The sequence below is a fragment of the Eptesicus fuscus genome, chromosome 12 (assembly GCF_027574615.1).
Source record: "Eptesicus fuscus isolate TK198812 chromosome 12, DD_ASM_mEF_20220401, whole genome shotgun sequence".
NCBI classification, from domain to species: Eukaryota; Metazoa; Chordata; class Mammalia; order Chiroptera; family Vespertilionidae; genus Eptesicus; species Eptesicus fuscus.
Genome location: NC_072484.1, coordinates 81,581,757 through 81,595,946, shown reverse-complemented (window position 1 = coordinate 81,595,946; position 14,190 = coordinate 81,581,757).

Genomic DNA, 14,190 nt, shown 5'->3' with positions numbered 1-14,190 from the left:
GAGCTCACCCTGCAGGTGAGCATGAGGGGGTGGAGTGAGGGAAAGCTTTTTTGGGGTGGGGGGGCCCCAATTAAACCGAGTCTTGAAGGCTTATTTCTGTATTCTGAGCTCCTTGGCACATAGCAGGTGTTCAGTAAATATCTGTGAGTGAAGTTGAGAGCCATGGAGTGAGACGGCGATCATCCTTGCTGAGGAGTTGAGCGCAGTGGAGAGTGACTGGCCCATCAGACAGTGAGACCAGCATTGAGCAGGCCGGTGGCGGGGTGCAGAATGGACTGTGGGGGCTGACGGGAGGCTGGGGGAACAGTCTGAGTCTACTACATTCGACCAGCCTGGCATAAACAGGCAGCTCACTAAGCCACTGGCAAGCCTACCTGGCGAGGGATGGAGAGGAGGGAGATTTGGGAGGCAGGACTGAGCGCTGAGGCTCCAGGCCTGGACCCCACATGGGAAGGGCTCTCACACACCCTTGTTTTACAGACGAGGACTCAGACCCAGAGGAGACGGGCACTCGGACAGCATATATTGGACTAGAACCCAGGTCCTACCTCTGGCCCGGTGCTGTTCCCAGGCCTCTTGCTCTGCTGACCAACTGGTGCTTAGCGAAGTGTCCAAGGTCACCCCAGCCTCTGAGGTGGGAGGCGGTCCCCAGGTCCCCAGGCTCCGCACTCAGCGCCACCTCTGGCTGCAGAGTCTTCGGGGAGGCCATGGGGGGAGTGGTCACCTGGGGCTTCTCGGGGCGCAGTCCTCATTCTGGAGCAGCTGCCTCCGGGCTACCAAGCTGCAGAAGGGCTAGCATTCATTCAGAGTTCATAAAATAAGGAGTGGCATCCATATTTTAAGTATAATTCACATTGGAGGGAGGAAGTGACGGGGGGAAATGTGAAAATGAGTAGAACTTGCAAGATGAGTGTGACAGGAAGCAGGGAGCACGAACACTGACGACGAGGCACAGCTGTTATTTCTGCTTTTTATAGCAACTCTAAGTCAGACTTTTCACACCAGGTAGGAACCCCTTCGCTCCTGAGTGGTTTCCGGGCCCACACCCGCGGGAGCCTCGATGGGAGCACAGGAGGGTGGGTGCTGAGGGCCCTGAGACCAGACCACCCAGCTCTGTGCAGAGACAGGATGGGCTTTGAATGAGTGCCAGCCCTTCTCAGCTTCTCCATGCATTATGGGGTGCCTACCTCAGTCCTCCCGTAACCCAGGGCCACCCACACCCAGACTGTTCTTCATGAGCACCCATGAAGGCCGAGCGTTCATTTTCATAAGACTATGGACCCCGTCCCCTGAATGTGGAGAAATGCTGGCATCCTCCCTCCAGTCATTTTTCCTCTTTTCGGAGGCAGATGGTGTGCCCAGTGGCCCTGTGCCAGTGGGACCGGGATAAGCGGCTGAGAGGTGGGGCTGACGGAGCCAGAGGATTCTGTCTTTCTCCGGGGAGCTGGGCTCCGTTCTGAGGCCCATCAGCTGCTGTGAGGAAGGACTGGAGGGCTGCTGGGGCCCACTGTCCCTGACAGCCCCAGCCCGGCTGCTCGGGCCTCCACTTCCCCGGAGGCGCCCCCTTTGCAGTGAAACATCGTCGAAGGCTCAGGTGGAAAACAAACCATGGCGGGGAGTGCATACAGATGGAGCTGTGAGCTATTAGCGCCTTGGCGCTCATCTGTTTATTTCTGTTGATGGGCGCTCAGCTCGGCGCTAAGGTTTATTGTGGGAATCGGAAGAGCCGGCCTGCTCTTGCCAGGGCGTCAGCCACCCTGGCTGGAGCTGGTGCAGCTTCGGAGGATTGAGAGAGGGCCTAAGGGAGATGAGAGGGAGATGGAGGCAAGACCTTCTGCCAGGAACAAGGTGGGAAGAGTTACAGGAAAGGGACTGAACACTGGGAATCATGGCCACGGGGCCTGCAGGAGAGAGGACATGGAGTGGGGGCTCCGTGGCTGGAAGCCACGTGTCTGCAGGGTTGCCTGTCAGCACGTGGTGGTGGTTTCTCCGGCAGAGGGGACAGCCTGGGTGTAGGAGCCACGGCGAGTCATCAGTGGCTGTCCGTTGGACATCTCCCTCTTATTTGGGGCAGGAAGGAAGCAGGGACTGGCGTGGCTCTGTGATTAGGTTCTGGCTGAGAGGAAAAGGTGTAAATAGTAGGGCAGACTGCTGGGGCTCTCCGCTTTGTCCTTCCCTCCGCTCCCTTCCACCATCGTGCTGTCTGGAAAGCAGGCACCATGGCTGAGCTCGGACGGCTCTCCTGGCCTCCGAGACAACGCGCTGAAAATGAGTGAGCAGCAAGAGCAGCGGAGCGTGGTCCCTGATGCCCTGACCGCCACCATCCCACCTCCGGGCAGGCTAACTCTGGAGGGTTTTTGTGTTTGTTTTCTTTTTTAGGTGTGAGAGAAATAGACCCTACGATTCTAACGACTGTTTTATTATTATTATTATTATTGTTATTATTATTATTATTTGCCACTGGACCTAATCCTAACAGAAACAGACCAAGTGCAGGGGAAGTGGGGGCAATTATAAGGATGTCAGTGAAGTGATTGGCCAGGAGGTCTTCACAAAACAGGGAGGGAGGAGAAGCCAGGAGGTGGCCGGCACACGAGAATGGGGGCTCCAGTCCTGGGCAAACACAGCGGAGTAGCCTGGTGGGGGCAGGAGGTCTTGACGGATGGAAAACAGAACGCTGTGGTTAGAAAGTGAGATTTCTGATTTTGCGGTTTCAGCGTTTGCTTGACAAGACGTGGCCGCGTAGGTGCTAAAATTTCCTACATGTTTCCGCCGCGGCCCGCTCCCTTCTGAGTAACTGGCGCGCCCAGCCGCACTCCTCACGTGGCGCTGGAAGGGGGTTTCTCGGATTAGCCTATTTCATAAAGAACCCGAGGCTCAGAGGGGCCAGGAAACTTCACCGCGGGGACAAGTCTGGTCCCTGGCGGGGTTGGCATTAGAACCCAGGCCCGTGACTCCAGGGCCCAAGCTCTTAGCCACGCCCCTCTCCTGCCTGGCACCGCGCTGGTCGCACCAGCGGGCAAGCAAGAGCGGCGAAGGCCTGCGCGCTGGCTGGTGGCTGCATCCTCTGGATGGATGTTCAAACCCCCCAGCATGGTGGCCGAGGTGAGGTTGGCGGGGAGGCAGCGCCGCCAGACCAGGGCGAGGAGAGGGTGGGACAGTGGTGACGGGAGCCTTGACAGGGTGTGGAGGAGCTGAGATCTGGACATCTCTGGGGTTCAGAGTCTTGGAAGACAGCACGGGAGTCTAGGGAGCCAGCACCCCGCAGCGTGGGATAGACTGGGTCTGATGCCGTCGCCCTGGGTTCACATCCCATTTCCACCTCTCACGCCGTGTCACCTCAGCAAGTTTCCCAAGGTTTTGTGCCTCAGTGTCCTGGTGCGCAGGACCACAGGGTAGTTCCTGGCTTGGAAGACTGTGAAGATGAATGAGCACTTGGCACAGTGCCCGGCCCTGGTGAGCCCTCAGGACTGTTGCTGTTTGGGGGCTTCGTGGACAAGGTAAGGGCCTGAGACAGAGCGGAGCGAGGTGAGGAGGGGCTTCCAGGCGGACAAGGGGAAGCCACAGGCTGGCCACACGGCCTCCCAGGGAGGCCTCCCACCCTTGTCCTCTGGTCATCACGCTGGGCACGTCCCCGGGCCTCTCTCCCCAGTGTTACGTTTCTAATATAAGAAAAGACCCAACCCTTCTAATGAAATGCCTGAGCATCTCGGGAAGGCGCAGTGTTTTCCTCTGCCCATGAATCACCCGGCACCTGTACCCGGTCATTGTCTAACAGTATTTGTTGGATGATGGCAGCACCTGCCCCAGCCTTGCTAGCAGGTTCACTGCCCTCCTCGTCCTGCCAGGAGCCCTGTTGGCCAGCTCCGGGCCCTGTCCCTGCCCCGGCTGCCCACGCCGCTTGGCTCTGACTGTTCGCATCCTGTCTGCTCCCGGGGGGTCCCACCCTCGCGTTGCACGGCCAGCTGTTTACTGCTTTGGGTCTGCAGTTATTATTAGACTCCACTGGAACCCAATCCTGCTAAGGGAGTTTTTATTAGCAAGCGTCATAAGGTTGGCATCTGTGTGTCTGTTTAGGAAAACTTCTGGTGAGGCTGAGGCAAGTATTAGGATGTCAGTGAGTCTGATGAAGAACCAGGCACCCCGGGGCCTACAAACGTCTGGATGGCCACGGGCTGCAGGCAGGTCCAGGCTCTCTTCGGGTCGCAGCACCTCTGGGCCAGGAGGGGGCAGTGCCAGGTCATGTACTGGCCCAGCCTCTCGTCCTGCACTCTGCCGGTGATGTGCAGGGTGATGCCGGACAAGGCATTTCATCTCGGGGGGCATCGTGCTGTGGATCTGTGAAATGGAAAGAACATGCCTCACAGGGCCCAGCGTACCCAGGTTCTTGTGGGAAGGACAAGAACCAGCAGATTTGACCTTCAGGACAGCGCGTGGGGTCGGTGTTAGAGAAGCTACATCTCTTGCCCAGATTCAGAAGAGCTGAGATCTGGATCTTGGTGAGTCTAGCTCCAAAGGTCATGCTATTTTCTCTGCGCCAGAAGGTCAAACAGCCTCAAAGAATTGCCACCTCCCCCGGGGTATCTGGGAGGCCTGGGAAGGGAGGTGCACAGAAGAGAAGATGGGGCGAGGGCAGAGTTGGGGGGAAAGTGGACACAAGGGAAGGGCCTCAGGTGGCACATCAGCTCGGGAGGAGCGCCAGGCCGGCTCTTGCTTTTTTCTTCGCGGTCGTTACATGGGTGGCTTCACGTTGTGATAATTCGTGGAGCTGCACGCCGTGATTTGTGCACTTTTCTGTGCATATGTTACACTTTCAGAAAAGGTTTTTAAAAAAGGAACTTTGCATCATACAGTTATGGAGTCCAAAAGTATTTTTAAAGTTCATACTCATACTATCGCATATGCAGCTGTCATCTGCATCTATTCAGATGACATTAAACGTTACCTTGAAGCATCTGAAGCTATCCGGGTAAGATTCCCAAGAGTCCGGGTCCACATGCAGATCCCAGAACTGAAATTCGGGGAATTGCTGACCCTCCTGTGGTTGAATCGCTCCTGACCTGGGAGCCACCGTTGGTCACAGGCCCTCCTGCTCCTGCCCAGCTAGAAGACTCGGTTCTTCAGCTTCCCTTGAATCTAGATCGACTACAGGACTTAGGTTAGCCAATGAGATGTGAGCAGCAGTGTTAGCTGAGGCTTCAGGGAATGTTCTTAGAGGGAGAAAGAGCAACCTTTCTTTATCTCTTTAGGGCTGTGCTCTTTCCAGTGTTTCATGGATCCTTGGTTAGCTTTAGGCTCACAGGCAACCTTCAGACAGTTAACCTTCCTCTATCTCGTTAACTGGACTTCAGATGTGATGGCTGGAGCTCTGGTTTCTACTTTGTAACACAAGGACAAGAGCTACCTCCTTGGGATGGTGGAGTAATGAGCTAGAAGGAGCCCAGATTTTCAAAGACTTTTTCAAATGGAGCCACTCCCTAACCTTGGATTGCTTCCCTTAGAACATCTGTTATATGACAGAGAAAAAATGTGTCTCTGCTACATCTTGTCATTTGGGAGATTCCTGTTCCTCAGAGCTGAACCTGATTTTAATTCCTGTTCCCGCCATGAGCGACACGGTGGCCTTTGCTTGTCCTCCTTGGGCCTCATGGTTAACCAAGGATCAGATGGGAACCCACCCTTTGACAAGCTCCAAGTCGAAAAGCCAAGGGGTCACTCACCCCCAGGAAAAATCCCATTAACCACCTCCGGACATTAAGGCCCCACATGAAAGCTGAATGGATAACTCAAGTGGAATGATTTTATGGGGTCCAGGGAGTTGCCAATCACCTCTTCACATATGTGGTGCCTGAAATTCCACGTTTATAAGGTTATCTAGCCGTGAGAATTCCTCCTCAAACACAAACGAGTCGAGGAAGGAGTACAGCATATTAGCATGAAGTCATTATCTTAGACGTAGAGGCTGAGTTAGAGAATTTTAAAGATGAATGGGACCTCGGGGGCTCATTCAGCCCAGTGGTTTTCAAGGCCTCACATTCTGAGATGGGGCCTAGGGGCTGCCATTTAGGCCAAGAAGGGGGATGAGGGGAGGACAGAGGACACGGGGCTCCCTTTTGCTTTGAAGCCAAGTTTTCTATGCTGGGGAAAAGTAAGAACCACATCCCTCTTTATTTTATAGGCTAAAAGCCCAAGGTTGCCAATAGGTTAATCAGGCCTGAATTCAGAAGGCCGGTTAGCGGCAGAGCCAGACCTGGAATTAGGTTTCTGACTTGTAGGGCTGTGCTCTTTCCAGTGTTTCATAGTTCCTTGGTTAGCTTTAGGCTCACAGGCAACCTTCGGACAGTTAACCTTCAGACTTCCTGAAGGTCAGCTGCAGGCGTGTATTAAGGAGATGAGAGAGTTTGGTGGGAGGACAGTGAGGTGGGCAGACCCTGGTCTGGCTTCTGTGGGGATGCTGGAGAGTCAGCCCCGGGCACGTGGAGTAGCCAAGCGCTGACGGGACGCCCGACCACCGACTTACACTTGTTGAGACTCACCATTTGTGAAATCACTCCTTCTATGTCAGGCCATAGTAAATCATGCTGTTTACCTTCGACATGGATAACTTTATCGTTTACAAAATGCTCTTACATTTTTACGTTTAACCTTCACAGACTCCTACTTTAAGCGAGAGTATTGTATGGTGCAGGGTGCCTGTGAGGACAGCAGTGAGTTCGAGGTCTCTCCCGAGCTCACAATGCTGTGTCCTAAAGCAGGTCCCCTCCTCACTCCCGGTCCTGCATCTCCCTGCATTCTGCAGGACCGCCCCCACTCAGGGCACTGTCAGCCGCTCCCTCCAGCCTGCCACAGCCTGTGCAGCCAAACAGGCTTTCAGACAACAAACCATCTATTTCCACACTTGTAAGTTGGCTGACCTGTTGCCTGGCTTCTTAATGAGCTTGGTATGTGTGTGTGTGTGTGTGCGGGGGGGGATGGAATGTGTGCGTGAACTTGCATTTTGGGGGACGGGCAGAGGACAGGGCCATGGTGACCCTGTACATGGTTCTGAAATGTTTCTGGGGTGCTGAAGGGCACATGTCCTCACTCCCTCATTTCTCTGTCATCAGCACTACTCCATCACAGCATCTGTGCTCCGTTAAAAAGAGGAAAGGGTAAATGCATGGGAAAAAGGGCTGCTCTTTTATTATTTATTTATTTTTGTTGATTTCAGAAAGGAAGAGAGAGGGAGAGGGAGATAGAAACATCAACGATGAGAGAGAATCATTAATCAGCTGCCTCCTGCATGCCCCTACTGGGGATCGAGCCTGCAACCTGGGCATATGCCCTGACTGGGAATTGAACCCACAACCTTTCAGTATATGGGACAATGCTCTCACCAACTGAGCCACCTGGCCAGGGCAGAAGCCTATACTTTATTTATTTATTTAAAAAAATATATTTTATTTATTTCAGAGAGGAATGGAGAGTGAGAGTGAGATAGAAACATCAATGATGAGAGAGAATCACTGATTGACTGCCTCCTGCACGGCCCCCACTGGAGATTGAACCTGCAACCCAGGCATGTGCCCTTGACCGGAATCGAACCCAGGATCTTTCAGTCCACAGGCCGACGCTCTATCCACTGAGCCAAACCAGTTAGGGCCAGAGGCCTATACTTTAGATGGTAGAGCAGAGAATGGAAAGAACCAGGGTTCTAGAAATACTGATTAGCCAATTGTGGGACCCACCCTCCCTCTAGTTTTCCTGATATGTGGGAAAATAAGTTTCTCTACAGCTCCTGTTACTTTAGTCAAAAGATTTTAATTGACACACTGATCTTCAGGACACAAGAATTCTGGACACAAGGAACACAACCCATACTTATGCTCAGTAGTCCCTGGTGGCCAGGGGCATGTATGGTGAGACAGCTGGTCAAACATGGAGGGCACTTCATGGGTGGAAACATCATCCCGTGATCTCCAGGCTGCACCTTCAAAGATAAAGGATCTGTGCTAACACACTGACAGTGGATAATGGATTACCATGTTATGGTTTACTAGGCCTTTGCAGACATAATGCCTGAACATGGGAATGCCTTTTCCTGGGACTGTTTAGGTCAGTGGGTAGCTCTGTGCATCACACGGTGTGGGCCAATTCTGCTCACGCCCATTTGTTTCTGTGTGATGTGTACTTTCACTGCAACATCAGAGTCCTATGCAGCAGACACCGTATGCCCCCAAAGCCGGCAGAATTTACTGTCTGGCCCTTTCCAGAAAAGCTTGCTGGTCTCTGGGGTACGGCACTGCCTACCTGACCTGTCAGTAATGACAGTTTGGGCAAACCCACAACATAGCAAGCTAGGCTGGCGTCTTGGTGACCACACTGTGGCCGATGATCTGTTTTTAGGGTGTTCAGGCAGAATGCGGGCACAGAAGGGAGAGGCTTCAGTTAAATTGCTCCTCATAGGGAACACCAGAATACACATGCAAGCTATCGGAAGCTTTCCCAGCAGCAGGGTTTTCAAAGGGAGGGAGAAAAGGGTGCTTTTGCACCAGGAACCTGTGGAGCAGGGGGAACCCCAGATCATAGTGGGACACTCATCCCCTCTCTCTTCTCAGGTGCCCACTCGCAAAAAAAGTGAGCCGGAGACAAGCCCCGAGGCCACCAGTGCTCAGGGGGCCGGCCCTGGGTGGCCACGCTTCACGGGATTTCCATGAATAGCAAACGGATTGCGTGCCGAAGCACTTACCACAGCGCCAGGTTTCGTAAGGCAGTGACCCTCGGCCTGTCCTCCTGGCCTCTCCCCTGGAAGGAGGCAGGGAGTTCACTCTCAGGTTGTTGGTACCATAATGAGACCCCCGTGGGGTGGGAGGCTGTGGCAGCAGGGAGGGGTCAGATCTCTCAGAGAAAAGAAAGATAAACCGTTACATCCATGCCTTTTCCGTCATTTCTCCCTCACTCTTCCCTACCAGCCTGCAGACTGATTTATCTAAAATGCACATCTGATCATATCGTTTCCCAACTTAACATCTTGCAAGGAATGGATCCCTGGATAAAGTCCCAGCTCCCCATGCTCCGGGCGCCTGCCCACCCACCCAGCCGCCTCTCTCTAGCCACGCTGAGCCGACTATGCTACGCCTTCCCTTGACAACCATTGCCCACATTTCCCCCTCTGCCCAGCACACCTCACCCCACTCCTTCACCCGGCTGGCTGTCCTTACCCATCACAATTCAGGTCACCTTCCTTACCATTCTGCCCACCTCCCCTCCCCTAATTTGGGTTAGACTTGGGAATACTTACCCCGCTATAGGGTATTGTCTGCCTGCCTTCTTCACTGCGCTGCAAACTCCTTGAAGGGCATAGACGATGGCTTGCTGGTCCTCGTCTCCTTGGCACGTAATCCCTCAGTTGACACCCCCACCACGTCTACCGAACGCCGGGAGCTTTTATTTAGAACCTAGGAGGGCGGGTCCTTTTGGTGAAATGACACATGCTTGGCTGTGGCCATGGCCCTAGCGCTGGGAACCTCCCCTGGTGCTTTAGATGAGGATGGTCATAGGGGAACTCTCCTCCCCTCTCCCTTCTCAGGTACGCAGGGAGCAGTAAGCATTTCTGAGCAGCTGTGTTTATAGGGCATTCTCTGGAAATGCTAGCATTGTACAGGCCACCACCTGAACATGTCCAGGGCTGACACTGGGTCAGAAATGACAAATATTCTCTTGGTTGAATTTGTCAGTGTTTTTCCTTGAAGGGCAGAACCTGATCCCAGTGTTTCTAACTCAGGGCTCGGCCTTGACAGTGAGCGAAGGAGACTCCAGGTCCATTTTGGCCACCATGTCATCTAAATGTGTTCCGAGTGACATTATTTTAAAGTGTTGCTGTTGCTGGCTACCTGTGGGAGTCTGACATACCCATGGTGGACATGCATCTTTCTGCACTGCAAAAAGACTGGATGCATAAACCATTGGATGCATTGGATGCATAAACCATTGGATGCATTGGATGCATAAACCATTAGGGATTAATAATAATAATAATATCTTTACCCTTTGAAACAAACTGGATCGATTGGGGCAAATGCAGGAGAAGAATATTTGGGAGGTGTTGCTAAGACAGAGGAGGATGTGAAACTAATATAAAATAATATTGAATGTCAACTATAATTGAAAAATGAAATAAAAACAGAAAAAGAAAATTAAAAATAAATAAGTAAATATATAAATAGAAAGGAGGAAAAAACAGAGGAGGATGTTTCTCAGGTTGGAGACGTGCAGGCCAAAGGTGACTTCATAGCCATGTTCAAGATTATTTAATGTTATTCAGAACACAATTGGTGCTTCATAAGGCAACGGAACAAGGGTTTAAATTACAGTTCTACTCGGTAATAATAACTTATTGAACACAAGGCTGATGAAGTAGAGTCCAGTGTCTGCAGTTGACCAGGCCATGGCAAACCCTGGCTCTCTGGATTATGGGGTTGTCAAGGGGCATTTCTGTTTAGTGGCTGCAAAACCCACTCATCACAGGCAAAGCGTCCCCACCCCAGAAGTCAGCCTCTTGAAGCTTGCCTTGTTAACGCAAATATAAAGAGGCACAAGAACAGCAGGATGTACTTATCACAAACTCCTTGAATACGTGGGTGGGCTGTCACTTGCATAATCTGGCCATCTGACACAAAACCTGGCTTCCTTCAACCAGCAGAAACCTCGGAGGTCTTGGTTAAAAAGAAGTCTTTCCATTTTATATCGGAGACAGTGCGCACAGCGTGAGCAATGCCCATCAGTTATCAGCAATTGAGCAGCTTGTGCCAGTGTCGACATGTGTTCTTGGCTTAATTGTGCGCGAGTGTGTGTTTGAAACAATGACGCAGCTGTCCCCACTCCTGGCAATCAGGATGTAAAAATGGTGTTCGCTGACTCTGGTGTTGCGATCGCTTAGGCATGTGTTTACTCCTTTTGTTTGCAAGGCTTGCTGAGTGTTTGCTGCAGTTCTACAATCAGAATATGCTTTCGGCTTGAAATGGAACCAGATCCATGTGAACAGCAACAACGGGGATGACAGACCTCCATGTTTCAAGATCTTGGGGTCTGACCCACCCCAGATGCTGGTGTTTGTGTGCATGTTGAGTAAGATGCTTCTTTGACTTGCTGTGAAGACAGATTTAAAACCCCCTCAGGATTAGAAGGGCAGCGTCAGCAGAGGTGCGCCGGACAGTGCTGATGGTTTGCAGAGAAGCAAGTGATCCAAATCCACCCCACCCTGCGGACGGCCGCGAGGTTCTAACTGCGCGAATGTCAGCGTCCGTCTTCTTCACCGCTAACTCGTGTGGTTGACCTGGCCGTGGAGGAGAGTCAGTGCCAGGGTTCAAAGCTGTTACTTTCCCTGGGCTATTTTGGCTCGTGGCTCAGTGGGCTTTTTGCGATTAGACTAGCCAGTTAATGATCGTGTTGGTGAGGGTGGGGACCAGTTCTGATTAGGTCATGGCAAGTCTGGAAAAATAACTTATATTTTGGAAAACTGTTTGGTAGTAGTCACTAAAGCTGAACATACGCACATTCTATGACCCAGAAATTTCACTTCTAAATACCAATACCCAGCAAAAGACATGCACTGGAAGTTCATGGCAGGAACTACCCAAGTGTCCATCAACAGAAGAATGGGTGAAGAAGTTATGTGCAGTCCGACAGTGGCACACTATACAGCAATAAGATGGAACATACTCCAACTGTATCTATACCCTATCTAAACTGTAACACATAGGCTAGTGTTCTATCTCTAAAAACAAATGACCACAGACTACAAACGACAAAATTAGGGCTGACAATAAAACACATTGTCCAGCTCACAGGTGTGTAGGCCTTAAATCTGGGCACTATGTAGCTAGGTTCTCTGCTGAGGGCCTCATGGGATGAAGTTAAGGTGTGGGTGGCTGGATCTCAGGATCCTATCAAAGTATGAAAGTCCAAACCTGTAGAGAATTTTTTTATGAGTTTTATTTGAGTCAATTGCCAGGAAGCAAAATGCTCCAGAGAATGGCCGTTTTACAGCTTACTTTATCTATTAGAATCAAAGAAGGAGATGTAAGGGGGGATACATGAAATCCATTGGTGGTAGAGTAAAATGAAGCGATAAATATTTCTCTTACATTGGTGGGTATAGGATAGTTAACAATATTTACAGCACATAGAGGTGGTATTTGGGGGAACAAGATAACAAGGAGGGGTCCTGTGGCCTCTCTGGTGTGGAGGGTGTACCCTGAGAGTTCTGGAAAAGGAAATTACTCTGACATTCTTAGGTGCAAAAAGACAATAGACAAAATAAAGATTTATTTTTGTCAAGGAAGTAGCAGGCCTAGGATGTGACTGTGCCGTGGCTCACTTTTAGTTAGGAATCTTTATCTTCAGACCATCCTATGTGGTTCCTTTCGGTCTCTGAGCCTGTAAGGCCCCACGCAGGCCTCCCCTGAGCTTGCCAGGGTTAGTATGTGGCCCTTTTTCATCCACAGTCCTCTTCCAAGCTCATCCAGGTTGTTGGCAGAATTCAGGGTCTTTTGTGATTGGAGGACTGGCTCTCCTTTCCTTGCTGGCTGTGGGCCAGGGGCCTGTCTAGGCTCTTGGAGGCCAGCAGCATCTCTTGCCGTGTAGATCCCTCTGTCTTTGAAGCCAACAATGTAGAACTTCCCCTGTGTTCATCCCTCTCATACTTCGACTCTCTTTCTCCCAGAAAAGCAACGGGTTCATGTGATCAGGTCCATTGAGAACAATCTCCTCAAACACTGGGCCTTAATTACATCTGCAAAAGGACGTTACAGCAGCACCTAGATGAATGTCCGGTTGACAGATGTTCGAGAAGATGTGTGTACAAGAGAGGCTGATGGAATCTGGGGGGCATTCCTAGAAAACTCTGCCTGTCACACACCACATGTGCATGAATCTCACAATGGGTGGTGAACAAAAGTCAGATATGAAAGTATATATAATGCACGATGCCATTTGTATAAAGTACAGGAACAGGAAGCACTGATCTTTGGAGCTAGAAGTCAAATAGTAGTTACCATTGAGTCCATGGTAACTAGAAGAAGAAAGGAGGGAGTTTGGGGCAGGGGGCTGATAATGTTTTTGTTTCTTGGTCTTTGTCCTGGTTACATGGGTGTGTTCAGCTTATGAAAACACAGCTGTGGGTACCTGATGAGGGTGGAGAATAAGGAGGAAAATAAAGAAACAAGGGTACCTTGCCTGGAGAGATGATGATGGTACTCATGAACTCTGCAGGTGAGGGCCAGCGGGGTAAAAAATGGGAACTCTGCCAACTGGGACCTGTGTGTGGGACCTGCCACTTAATTTGTGTCGCCCAGGGCAAAGTGAAGTGAGGGCCTCCTTGTTCAAAAATCTTATCATGAATTGGAAGACAGCAAGAGTGGACCATTAAGCAAAGAGTGGGGTGAAGAGTAGGCACTGGTCCCTCCCCCAGGGAGCCAGCCCTGCCTGTGTGCATGGGAGAAAGAGCCACATCTCTGACTCCAAAGACTTCTTGGTAGGAGAGCTACTTTGGGCAGCTAGAGCGTTGATCCTTTCCACTGTAAAATGGGGTCAGCCAGAGGCTAGGAGGCGCTAATGAACTAATACATGCAAAAGCAAGCACTTTTTGATGTGTAAGGCACAAACAAATATCAGGTTTATTATAATAATGGACCATATAAATGTTTATGTCTTATTTTTTTAGTTAAAAACTCTATCTGGCCCGGCCAGTGAGGCTCAGTGGTTGAGCATTGACCTATGAACCAGGAGATCACCATTTGATTCCTGGTCAGGGCACATGCCTGGGTTGCAGGCTCCCTCCCCAGTGTGTGATGTGCAGGAGGCAGCCCATTAATGATTCTCATCATTGATGTTTCTCTCTCTCTCTCTCCCCCCCCCCCCCCCCGCTGAAGTCAATAAAAATACATATATATATTTTTTTAAAAAAAGAGGAAACTATTAAATGCCAAGGCCAGAGCATTGGAGTCTGGGCACTTCTCCACCAAAGTTCTTCTTCTTGATGCTCTCAGAGTTGAATCCCTGACCTGACTCTAGAACACCCTCCCTCTCCCCAGAGGCTCTGGGAAGGGGCGCCCTGGAATCTTCCAGCCAGGGCTCAGTGGCGACGCCCCGCGGGCACGTGACCCCCAGGCGCGGGGGAGGCTGCGTGTCGGGATGACAGGGCTGTCGCTT